The 12874-nt window shown below is 35.8% G+C and overlaps 2 pseudogenes; both read right to left on the bottom strand.

Moving 5' to 3' along the window:
* Positions 1–255: 255 nt before the first annotated feature.
* Positions 256–3573, bottom strand: LOC143436574 (insulin-like growth factor-binding protein 2 pseudogene; annotated as a pseudogene).
* Positions 3574–4412: 839 nt separating this feature from the next.
* LOC143436573 (adenylosuccinate synthetase isozyme 1 pseudogene) lies at positions 4413–5154 on the bottom strand (annotated as a pseudogene).
* Positions 5155–12874: the final 7720 nt, after the last annotated feature.

Raw genomic sequence — 12874 nt, 5'->3', positions numbered from 1 at the left:
AAAAATTTGTTTCCCTGTTCTGTACCCCAGTACCACCAACTTTTTCTTCTCTAATAGAAGCAGGGAGGGATAGCTTGACTGCCACTGGCTGGGGGTGGGCGGGGAGGCAGGAGGGGTTTCTGAGTTCAGTGTGGGTCTCTTTTCAGATACAAATACATGTGTCCAAACTGGGAACTCCTCCACATCTGTCACCCTGCCTCCCTCCATTTTTGCTGGTGTTTGGGGTGGGGAAGCTAAGCACCTACTGGCTGTGGTTTACCGCACCCTTTGGGCATGGGCCCCATTAGTCTCCTCCTCATTGTAGAAGAGATGGCACTCGGGATCTCGCCGGGTGGGGGGGGTTCCTTGATCAACTTCCTGGTATTGGGGTTTGCACACCAACACTCCCCGTGTTGTCTGTTCAGAGACATCTTGCACTGTTTAAGGTTGTACAGACCATGCTTGTCACAGTTGCGCATGTGCAGGGAGGAGAGATGCGCCAGAGGACCCCATCAGTCAGAAAGCCCACGGTGGAAATACGCTCCAGCACTTGGTCCAATTCCTGCTGGCAAGGGGTCCTGGAAGGAGGTGGGTGCAGCTTCTAGGACTCCTCCACGCTGGGGTGTTTGGCACTTTTGCCCATCTGCCGGTGCTGTTCATTGACCTTCCGGAACACAGCCAGCTCCTTCATGCCTGACTTAAGAAGCTTCCGGCCAGTACTGCTGCCATCTCCCAACATGTTCCTAGTTCCGACCACATAGTTCTCCACCAGGCCTCCCTCAGTGTGGTCGTCACCACTGTCTGCAATCTGCTGTGGGGTGGCACCCACGCGTCTCTTTTATAGTGCATTTCTTAAGGATGTTTGATTGGTAGAAGTTTATTTTGACACCATATATGTAAGAAATATCTCCAATTAAGAAAATAACTGGAGAAAGAGAGAAAGAGAGCGTGAGCGAGAGCTAGCGAGAGACAGACAGACACACACACACACACACACACACACACACACACACACACACAGAGAGAGAGAGAGACAGACAGAGAGAGAGAGAGAGAGCGAGCGAGCGAGAGAGAGAGAGAGAGAGAGAGAGAGAGAGAGAGAGGTAAATCTCAAGCAGAGGGAATTTGTATAATCAAGGGCTTACTTCTGTCACCTATTATAAATTTAGTTGCCACAAAGAGGTCAATGTTAAAGACACTAAAGCTATTGGGCTTTAACGCATATGGTTTCAAGCTCTGATGCAAAGTGAAAGGTGAGGCACCCCATTCAAACAAAAGCAGAAGAAGGGATGTTTTAAATTTGTTACATTTCAAACCTGTTCTTCAGATTGAATTTACCATCACTCTCATTTATCTTCTTTTACAGTGTTTTGTTTTCGATGGTCTTATATAATCACATATCTTTGAACTTGCAAAGATCTATAAAAGTTAAAGTTACAGACTGCACATGTTCCGTGTCTCTAATGGACAGTTTTCTGGGCCTCTTCTGCAAAAGCTGCAATTAGGTTGACCAGGAACGTTCCCCAGGATTTTAGCTTTTAAAAGAATGAATCAGTTTTGTGGCACTTGTTATGAGCACAATAAGCATAAAACATAAACAAATACCTTCAAGTTTTTCTACGAAACTCAGAATATATTAAATAGCAATATAGTCACAAGGTTTATCAAGTTCTATGGCAGCAATTTGTTATAGCATCTTACCTATCTTGGTAATCTGGTGAGTGTAAATGCAAGTTTGAATTCAAATTACATTTCTAATATTAATTCTCATACAGCACACACTAAATAAATTTACATATGTTATATAATAAGTACACATTAAGGCATTTGCAACAAAGGTGAGGACGATTCACAGATTGGGTGAGAGTCTATGTTAGTACCCTTATCTCTGACAAATATCTCCAGATTCACTATTGAGAATTTATTTACAAGACAGTAATATGAAATATGGTCCTTGGGGGCTATATTCTATTTTATAATTTTACTATTCTTTGCATTCATTTATTTTCTAATGTATGAACACAATTCATACTAAAATGAAGAGCAGAGACTTTGAGATAGATATTTTCTTAATTTCATATTGCTTATAGAATTTTTAAGTTCCTCCCTGTGAGACCATTTGAACTTCATCCACTTACTCCAAGTCTGTGTTTAGTCCCAGAAGTTCCAGAACTACACATAACACTGCTTAATTAATGTGTTTATTTTATATTTTTCAGACAAAATACACACTTCTCATTATGCATCATACCCCACTTACCAACATTCTCTTTCTGTAAATAAACAGATTGATGCACACGAAGCTGCAGCATGCTCAAAATTTAATTTTTAAACTTTTTATAAACTACTTTGCTGACTTAAGCCAATATGTGAAACTATATATGTATCAAAGTATTATCAAGTCTTTCCAAATACTTATCAAGTCTGTTCAAATTGTTTAAATCAACCTAGACCAGATCGTGATAAAATTTCTCATTAAATGGCATCATACACTTTTGAAATGATTGTATTCAACCTTGTCTACCCACACATCATATGCTTTGAAGTGATCTTATTCAACATTATGTACCCGCTATTCATTTTTTCACAATGTCAAACCTAACCCTTCAATGTACATAAATCTGTACATGTCAACCACCACAATGGCTTCCTATTGACCTCGGGATATATCCAGAAAGTGTCAGTGTAACTTATATGGCCTTGTTTGACCCATGTCTCCTTTCAGCTTCTGTATCATATAAATCTATTTAGTACACTCTGTGTACTGGTTACACTGAGACCTCTTTTTTATGATAAAATAACTTCCAATTATGAATGTATTAAAAAATAAAATTAATTTCCTTTTAAGTTAAATGTTACCCTGAGGGCAAAGTAATTTTCATTTGGTATCATTTCTCTTTATTTCAGATAATCTCGTTTTTAGTGTACTTTGCTTTTAAATCCATTCCTTTTGTTATATAAAGAGGTATTCTAATTTTTAATTGTATCTTTAATACTCACAAACTCAAATGAATAGAAGTAATTTTGAAACAATTATTTCTAACATCGGATTTCTTATTTTGTCAAAACTCTTAAGAGAGTCTAAAATATCACTTTCATTTATTGTGCTAGTTTGTTGCAATCTTTAAAACACATTTTCTTAGTTATTCAGCATGTTGTAAAATAGTATGGTAAGTCCTTGAAAAGTATTCATCAGTATTCTTACATCATTCATATTTAGCCAGATACTTTTTTGAGAGTGAGAAATAACACACACATTTCTTTGTGTTTACCCATCAGAATGCTAATGATAGTGTGGTATTTTGAGCACTTCATTACTATGTTCCAAAATAATATTGTTTACACATTTTTTCTTTCTCAGGGCCTTCCTATAATCACACACACAGCAAGCTCTACAGGTCATTTTTCAAACACATTTAAGGTGCTGTCACATTAGAATGCACTCGTACAGGTCATTCCTATGCTGCTAGTTACTACTATAGATTTTTCCTTTTGAGGGGTGAGAAAATTGAGGCACACCTTGTACATTTTCAGACCCCGGTTACTCAGAAGCAATTCCTGACTATCGCACTCTGTTTCGTATGCTCGTGTCATGTTATCTCTAACCCAGAAATAAAAATAAATGAGCTTGAGCTTCTCTTTTGTCTTTAGTTGCTGAAATCTGTATTTTCCCCTTCTCTGGATATTTCTCCTCTGAGTGGTACCATTAGAATCTGACCCTCTCCACATAAGAGTGCACCATGTCAGGATGGTGACCAAACTGTGCTTTATGTAAGAGTTTTACTGTTTTGAGGAGACATGGCTGAGAACTCCATGAGCACAGGTCCTTTATACCATCTCTATAGATACCACAATTGCCTCCTCTTTGTGAAGATACTAAGACCTGTAACCCTGTAGATTCAGGGGATATTTTCACAGATACTCGACAAGCTTGTCTAATAATAAAATCAACATAACTATACATTGTTGAAAGACATAACCTTGATGACAAAATTGGAATATATCAGAAATTCCTTTGCTTTGAAAAAGTTCAGAAACCAGAATATTTTTCTTAAGCCCATATTAGTATTTTTATTTTATATCTTGAAAGAATTATTTAACCGATTTGATTTTGTTTCAGTGACTCCTGGGTATGTATATTATGACATGGCTCCAACTGAACACAAACCATGTGATAATCAGTCATTACAGGCCTCTGTTTTGAGCACTTAGGCTCATTTTAAAAACAGAAATTTTCAAAATGTACACAGTGTTGATTTTACACATTAAAAATTGTTGCAGAATTCAATGAGCCAAACTGAAAACATACATAAAAAAATAAAAGTAAGGAAAATAGTTTTAAATTGTTTCATTGAAGGTGTTGGTGATAATGCAGAGGTTCTTGGTCTCATGGTGGAGCACTATGGTGTGGCCTGCCAGCTTCTGTTTGGCATCTAAAAGAGCTGGATCACAGATTCTCTACGACTTTCCAAAGCCAACCCATTTGACTGCAACACCCAAGTGATTCTCCAAGAACACTCATAGTTCTGGGCCTGTGGGGTCAGGTCCTCCCACTTTCTGGTACCAGGGTGTCTGCTTTCCACCCAGATAGTGTTTCATACTCTACCTCCACCTTCTGCAATATCTCCTGGTTAGCAGGGAAATAGGGAATCCTCTTCCCGTTGAGCTTGTAGGAGATGCCAACTTTAATCTCTCTCAGGACATGCAGGATGTTCAGCCTGATCAAGGCCAGCACAGTGAAGCCATTGGTCATGTGAGTGTATTAGAAGATCATCAGGTTCAGCCAGCCGCAGCTCCTATTCTTGCCTGTGGTCACTCTCACTCATGGCCATGGTTCTAGAGCAGATCTCCAATTTCATTGATCTGCTCCATGGAGAAGGCCCCAATTCCCACACAGGTGTTATAGGTCTTTTCCATACCCTAAACATCACCTATGTTCTGGGGCGGGATGCCCAGGCCTGTGTACATTCCACCCACAGTGCAGTTGGAAGCAGTCAAAAAGGGGTAGGTTCCAAAATCACTGACAAGCAAGGCCACATTGTCATCTTCCACTAGGATCTTCTTGGGGGGGGGAGGAACCATGGAGAGTCTCATGAAGTAGACACCATCTCAAACCATGGCTCTGATCTGCTCAGCAAAACCCTGAGAGGACCGTACAACCTCATGAGGCTGCATAGGAGCAGGGTCCACAGAGCCCACCAAGTAATTTGATTTTAATCAGAAATGATAAGTAAAAAATAAAATTGTCTAATCTAAGATATAACAATGCTTTGTATAAAATGAACACAGAGAAAATCATTCCCTACCCATGCAGAAAATTCTACTATACTACCAGGGCAAATTCACTGACCTAATAGTGAAAAGATAATTTAAGAAAGAGAAAATTGTTGTATGTCATATATATCTGACAGGGGATTAATATTAAGACTACATAAAGAACAAAGAAGTAAATAATAATTGTTATTTAATGCAGACCTGGAGCTCAAACATGACCCTTTGAATTAAATCAAGAATTACAACTGATTCTTACACATCTGAAATATATCACTGTATCAGTTGATAATGATTAAGTGTGGTATATAATGAAGATAATAACCTAATTTTAATTAGTAAGACCTATAAAAAATGAATATCTAGCCAGATTGATCTACAGAAAGACAGAGACGGCACATTATTAAACATTGTTCTTTGTTAAATACTGGACAATTTTACAGATCATACAAATAACCATTGTGAGGAGAACATGAGTACATTGTGAATACTTTCATAGAAATTAATTTCTATCATGCCTTGTCACTCAGATCAAACAGATTTAATTTTTAAATTGTTTTTTGTACTTGGTAAATAATTTTTATCTGCTTCTTTAAATAAATGAAAGTCTTTATTTTCACATGTTTGAAGTGATAATTCATCACTACAATCATTTTCTCCAGAACTTTTAGGGTAATTTTTGAGAAGAAATACATGTATTTTTTTCTGTTCTTGTTTCACCACACTATTTATCTGATATGTGTACCTCACTGTTGCAAAAATAGATAACTGTATTTAGTTCCTACATAGGTTTCTTCAAAGCTTTGGTGATTCCAATTCTGTCCATAGATATAAGAGTAAATGACATCTTTCAAGATAAAATTTCAAAGACAGAGCTTGAAATGTAAAATAACTCTCAGAAAAAAAATTTACTGATAATCTTTTATAAGATTTGGTTTTTAGTCAGGTGAATCCATTCTTTATTTAATAACAGCAACAATCACTTAAGTTTGATTTTTTTCTTCTTTTTTTTATTTATGTCTGGCTAATGTAGTCTACCTTATGTCCTTTGCGAATCTGTGCTTGGCCTTGGCACATACAGTAAAGCTTTTTATGAAACTGCCTACTTTAAATGAAAAATGGATACAGAAGACTTGATGGATATAAATGGTAGATTGTCAAGAGAAAAAAAAATAATGTTTTAGCAACCAAGAGGTAAGTTTGCCCAGTTTATCTGAAAATAGTAGCATCATAGTTACTATTTTCTTTTCTCTTTTTAATTGAGTATAGATATGTTTTATACAATATATCCTGATTAAGTTTTTTCCCTAACTCAGCTCCTCTGGAATCCTTCTAACTTCCACTTCCATCAAAATCCACATTTTTGTGTCTCTCCTTAGAAGGCAAGCACCTAAATAATAATAAATAATAAACTAAAACAAAAAGAAACAACCTGCAATAGGACAAAACACACAATCAAACAAAAGGAAAGGAGCCAAAGGGGGGAAAAACAGAAGAAACACATATTTGACACAGGTTCCACAGTATCACAAAACAATAATTTTCTTAATATTTTATTTAGGTGGATGCCAGTATTGTTTCTTTTGTCTGCTAATTGAAAGTCCGAATCACGTTTCCCCACTATCTGGTCCTTTCTTCCTTTCAGTATATCTTTGTCCATTTTGCTTCTAGGCTGGTGACAAGACATCAGTTCATTTCGGATGACATGAATACAACTGGAAAGACCAAGTTTTGGCTACAGGTCTATGGCATACCCTCTCTTCCTAGGTCTTTTTGATTAAGAAGTTAGTAACCAAATTTTGACCACAGAGAAGCAAAGGGACACTAAGGGCTGCTCTCTACGGCAGCAAGTGAAAGCACAACACTGAGAAAGACGCTGTGAAGGAAAGGACTAATCAGCTCATTCCAGGGGCAGAGTGCTTCGAAAAAGAAACAGCTCAATACAAACTGGGATCCAATATGAGTTTTTAACACCTCCTTAGAAATGGAAAAAAAAATCTGAAATATGTGTTTCTAAGAAGTCACCTTCACCTCTAGAGGGATTGCACAGTAGGCATTTCAGAAAGTCACAATGCTTTGATTAGTAATAGCTTACTTGTGTAAAAATTGAAATCAGAATCATATCAAGCTGTGTCTCCCTCATTCCTTGGATCAGATCTTCTTCCTATAAGTATATATTTTAGGATATTTCAACTATATTAGTTTTCCAGATTACTCTTCAAATGGCCCTTAATTTAAGTGTCTTTCACCATATTGTCTGCCTCACTTCACCATTCTCTCCCCCTTTCTATTTTAGCCCCCTGATCGAGGCCTACCCCATCCACCTATTCTGTTTCTTTTACTAAGATCTACCTATTATCCCCCAATCTATTACTCTATATCTAACCTTAGTGGTCATCAATGAATAAATAGCTAAAAACCACATATAAGCAAAACATATCACACTACTCTTTCTGGGCCTGGGTTACCTCACTAGGGATGTATTTGAAGACCCACACATAAATCTATACATCTATGGATACATAATTTTAATATGAAATCAGAAATACTCACAGATAAAAAGATAGCATTTTCCAGCATCTTCAGCAAATTATTCTGGTCAAACTGCACAGCTGATGTAAAGAAAATCAAATAGATCATTATTTATTACCTTGCGTAAAACTCAGCTTCAGATGGACCACTTATCTCAATATGAAACCAGATACACTGAAGCTGACAGAAGAGAAAACAGAGAACAACCTTAAACTCATTGGCACAGAAAAAGATTTTCTGAAGAGAATGAAATTGGCATATTCACTATGATCAACAGTTAATAAATGGGACCTCCTGAAACTGAATATACTTACATGGGAAAAGACACCATCATTCAGGCAATGTGGCTAATTTTGAACTTCTTACAAAAATACATAAGCAATATATGGAAATCCTGTCATATAGATGTGGCTATAATGAGATTTTAGTAATCATTAGCATTTGATTGTCACACAATGAATATAATTCAGAATGCTGTTCAGTGGACAAGAGTTGCTTGCCATCTTTTAATTTAGTTTGTTGGTGTTGTTGAGTTTTCCTTCCTCATCACATTACTCTGTATAGAATTCTTACTGTATGCAGTGTACAAACATGGAGACCTTGTGATGCTAACACTGAAGGTGGCTTTACTGACGATTGTTCATCTTTGATATGTGGAAGTGGCTCACACATTTCCATGTAAACACACTACATCAGTTAAAGGGTAATGCACTTAGTGTAGGCTTGGAAAACTGTGGGAAGGAAAGGAATGGTTCCCTTTTAGTGCCATTAATATTATAAAAATAAAACCATACACAAAGTACATTTGCTAAATCAAAACTGGCTCAGCTTCACTAAAGGAACAAGTGGACTGCAAGAGAAAAATTACAATAGGGTGTGGGGCTCTGTCAGGTACCATCTGACAAGTACTCAGAGGGGAAAGCTCATAATTGGAAGACTGATAATTACAAATGAGTTTTTATTCAAATATGAGCTTCTCTGTCTGGGAAATAGGTGGCATTTAACATTACATTTCCCATTTCAAATCTATTGAAAAAACATATTAGCAGTAACTACAAAGTTACATTCATTGGTTGATTTATCATACATGAATAGATAATTTATGACACAAGGCTCGATCAGAGGTGGTGGTCATTGTTTTGTCCTTGGCCACTTGCTCTGGTACTCTGCTTCTCTGATCATGATATGAATAGCTCTGCTCCACCATATGTCTGTCCCATTACATTCTGCATAATCACAAACCCACTGAGATGGGACTAAGCAACCAGCAATTGAAACTGAAAAAAGGAGCCAAAATAACCCAGATCTCATTGAATGATATTTCTCAAATAGTGTGTCATAGTGATGAAAAGCTCTATTGCCTTAACTTAATTTAGTCACAAATAGATAATGAAATAAAACAGTGAACAATACCCCCATCCCAAAAGAGAAACTACTAATAGCTTCATTATTTGTACTAAGTGGTCTTTAAATCCTAGCTAATCTCTTACCAAAAATACAATGGACATTTTATTTTTTTGCTTAAGTGTGTGTGTGTTTTTTTTTTTTTTTTTTTTTTTTTTTTGATGACTGAAAGAGAATTTTTAAAAAGATATTATTTAATTTAACCCCCATATGTAACTAATAATTAGAACTCAGGACCTCTCTCTTGAAAAAAAAAAAAAAACCCTCTGGAGACACAAATACACCTTTTTCCCCATTCTATTTAGCCTTTGATCAAATAGGTACACTGAAGCTCTGCAGTCCATTAGTGTTGAAAGACACTCTTCAGTGTTTGGGTAATTCTTAAGGTGATACCATTATTTTTCTTTTTGTATATAGTACTAAACTGATTCATAAGGACTCACTGTTATGCCCACAGATTGGACTATCTCTCACCCTTCATCAGATATACATGTTTGCAGGAGATGGTGATAACATAAAGAACCACAATTGACCCAAGTGCAGAGAATAAAAAATGTGAACTCTAGCCACTATAAGTTATAGTGGCTAGAATAAGTTATATTCACTTATAGCCACTATATATTTCAATATATTATATTTATATATTTATATATTTATATATTTATATATTTATATATTTATATATTTATATATTTCAATATACCACTCCTGGAGTTCTGGTTCTAGAATTCTTGTGAAAGAAGAGAGAGTAGTTTGGAACAGCCATAGGCAGTAGATGATTACAAGAAAACTGTTTGTGAGAAAAGTTGCAAAATTGTACATATAACCTAATAGCTCTTGAGATAGGATGTTCAATATCTGCACAAGTTCAATATGAACAAAATATGTCACATGGCTGTGTGGATGTGGACACAAAACCAGCCCTAGCTAAGGAGCCATTGACAACTAAAAACTTCTCGTAAAATGATAATCAGTTTTCTGTAAGGGTGTGGCAACTGGTAGGTCTGTGTTCCAGTGTAAGTTCACCATAAACCAAGCATTGTACTTGATGCATTAAGGACACACACACACACACACACACACACACACACATACACACACACAACGCACATACATAATAATGATAACAAAATGCAGAAATTGAGTGTGCTGGAAAGAATTTCAGCAATAGAAAGATTGAGGAAGGAGATTCACCATGAGTTCTAGGACAAATTTAACTGTATATTGAGTTCAAAGCCAGATTAGGCTAATGTACTGAGTTTCTGATTCAAAGCTCACAAAAAAAATAAAGCAAAATAAAACAATACAAAATCAAAAAATCCCAAACCACCTCCCTGCCCCCAAAATCTGTAAAAACCAAAATTGAGACTTGACAAATCAATCTATTGGTTCATCTAAATGTCTATATAGAAACCTAGGAGAAGAATTCTTTCAATCAGGAAACAGATTACTACAGTTTTAAAACATGCTCAGTGCTGAAAGACTGACAGCATTCTTTGTAGTAGCAGTGAGAAAAAGAAGATATATAGTGTTCTGTTTCTGTTTGAAACTGTGACGGGAATTTAGCTGTTAAGCAGAGATGAAAGATCTACACAATCGAAACGAGTCAATGTATGTCTCACTACAGAACACATGATGCTGTGTACAGGAAACCTAGGGAATTCACAACACAAGGTTATACCTAACAATCACTTTAGCACATGAATATCATATGAGTTTAATATGCAAAGATCTACTTTATTTCTCTACACCAATAACCATAATTCAAATGTAACTACAAAAGTCAAAAATAACATTTGTATATGGTAAGAAACACAGATTCACAAATTTGGTTTTCTGCAACTGGATATAAAGGTGAGAAAAAGTAGGCTGTTACATTATAGAGTAAGTATTAATATGAAGCAAATACCTTTTAAACTATGAATTAAAATATGTATATTGTGAATATAAACACATGAATAACTGGTATTAACTCAAGCAATAATTATTTGGGGATGTGGAAATCAGATTCAGCAAATAAATAAAACAAAATTTATTTCAACATATTTAAAAAATATTTGAGTTTCACTTGATGCAATTAAAATGTTAGATAAACCAAGCCATGGAAGAATGTGTTTGTAAACCATGAACATGATGAAAAATGAACATTTGAAAAATATGTCAAATAACTCAAAAAATTTTAAAAATACACAAGCATGTCATTCAAAAAACTAGACATTGATTTGAATAGATGTCTTCTGAGGAAGTTATGTAGATGATAATAAGCAGCAGACGGGTTGCCAGAAACCATTTGTCACTGGGGAAAGCAAATCAAACCATATTTGGTAGATACAGCTTCTCAGTCACAAATGTTACTACATTCTGGTACATTCTAGTGCTGTGTTGCTATGGAAGGTGAGAGTCTTCTGATTATATTGCTGGAGGCAATGTTAAATTATACAATTTCTTTGGAATATAGTGTAGTAGCAGCTCAAAATATGAAACATGTCACGTAACATGTTATGCTACCCAGGCAATTTAGTTCAAAGGAAAATTCTACAGAAGTTCCTTAGGAAGACACAAAGTCAAATTTCCATTAAATAATTCACATGAGAATATTCATAACAGAATTGTTATCATTAATCAAAAGTGGAAAAATATCAATCAAATGAGTGGACAAACATATTTTACTTCCATGTAATAGCTTATATTTCAGTAACATGTGAGTGTGCTGTTGCAAACCTTTACATAGTATAACTTTTGTGAACATTATGCAAACAAGAAAAAAGACAATTATAAATGTCTTATCTCACATGATCTACGTGTGAAAACTATGAAATTGGCTAGTTCGTATGGATAGAAAACAGAGTGGTCATCTTCAGAGTTTGGGAAAGGGGGCAAACAGAAGGGATAGGTAGTGAACATGGATATCTCCTTGGAAGTGGTGACAAGGTTCTACAATCTCATGATGGTTATTGTCACAAGCTTTATTAATGACATCAAATTGTTTTGAGCTATAACCTTTAATAGGGTCTTTTGTGATATGTCAATTATATTTTATTAAAACAGGTGTCAATAGAAACATGTTCCCCTAGTTAATATAAAAATTTTGACCATATGAGAGAAACTGCTGGTACCAGAACATGTCTGATGTTATGTAGCTAGTGAGATAGCCCAGATTAATGATGATTGCGATGTTAAGTACACTAAGTTCATAGTGCACTGTGAACGCTATTGCCATTTCAGAAAAAGATAATAGGGACAAGAAGTTTTCTTTCAGTAACCCAGTTGTGAGGTAGCTAAGATCTAATTCAGTCTTATGGCACTAATCTTCATGGGACAGAAATGGCTGCTACTAGTGTGTTGTACTGACCTGAGAACAAAAAAAAACCAACAACAAAAAAAAAACAAAAAACAAAACAAAACAAAACAAACAAACAAACAAAAACAAAAAAAAACAAGTTCTCTTTAAAAATGCATGATGATGATAATGATGATTTTGCTTTTGTTATTGTTTTTGATGTATTGATGAATTGTTAATGTATATTTGAAGGCACCCATATGACAATGCAAACATGTTGAGGTCAGAGAGCAACATTCAGGAGGGGCACTCTCCTTCTACTGTGGGTTCTGGTCTGGGGATGTAACTCAGGTCACTAGATTTGCACAGCAAGTACCTTACTTTCAGGGTCCTCTCACAGGACCAGAA

Source organism: Arvicanthis niloticus, chromosome 23 (genome assembly GCF_011762505.2).
Source record: "Arvicanthis niloticus isolate mArvNil1 chromosome 23, mArvNil1.pat.X, whole genome shotgun sequence".
NCBI classification, from domain to species: Eukaryota; Metazoa; Chordata; class Mammalia; order Rodentia; family Muridae; genus Arvicanthis; species Arvicanthis niloticus.
Note: the sequence above shows the minus strand (reverse complement) of the source record. Positions and strands in the feature narration are given on the sequence as shown.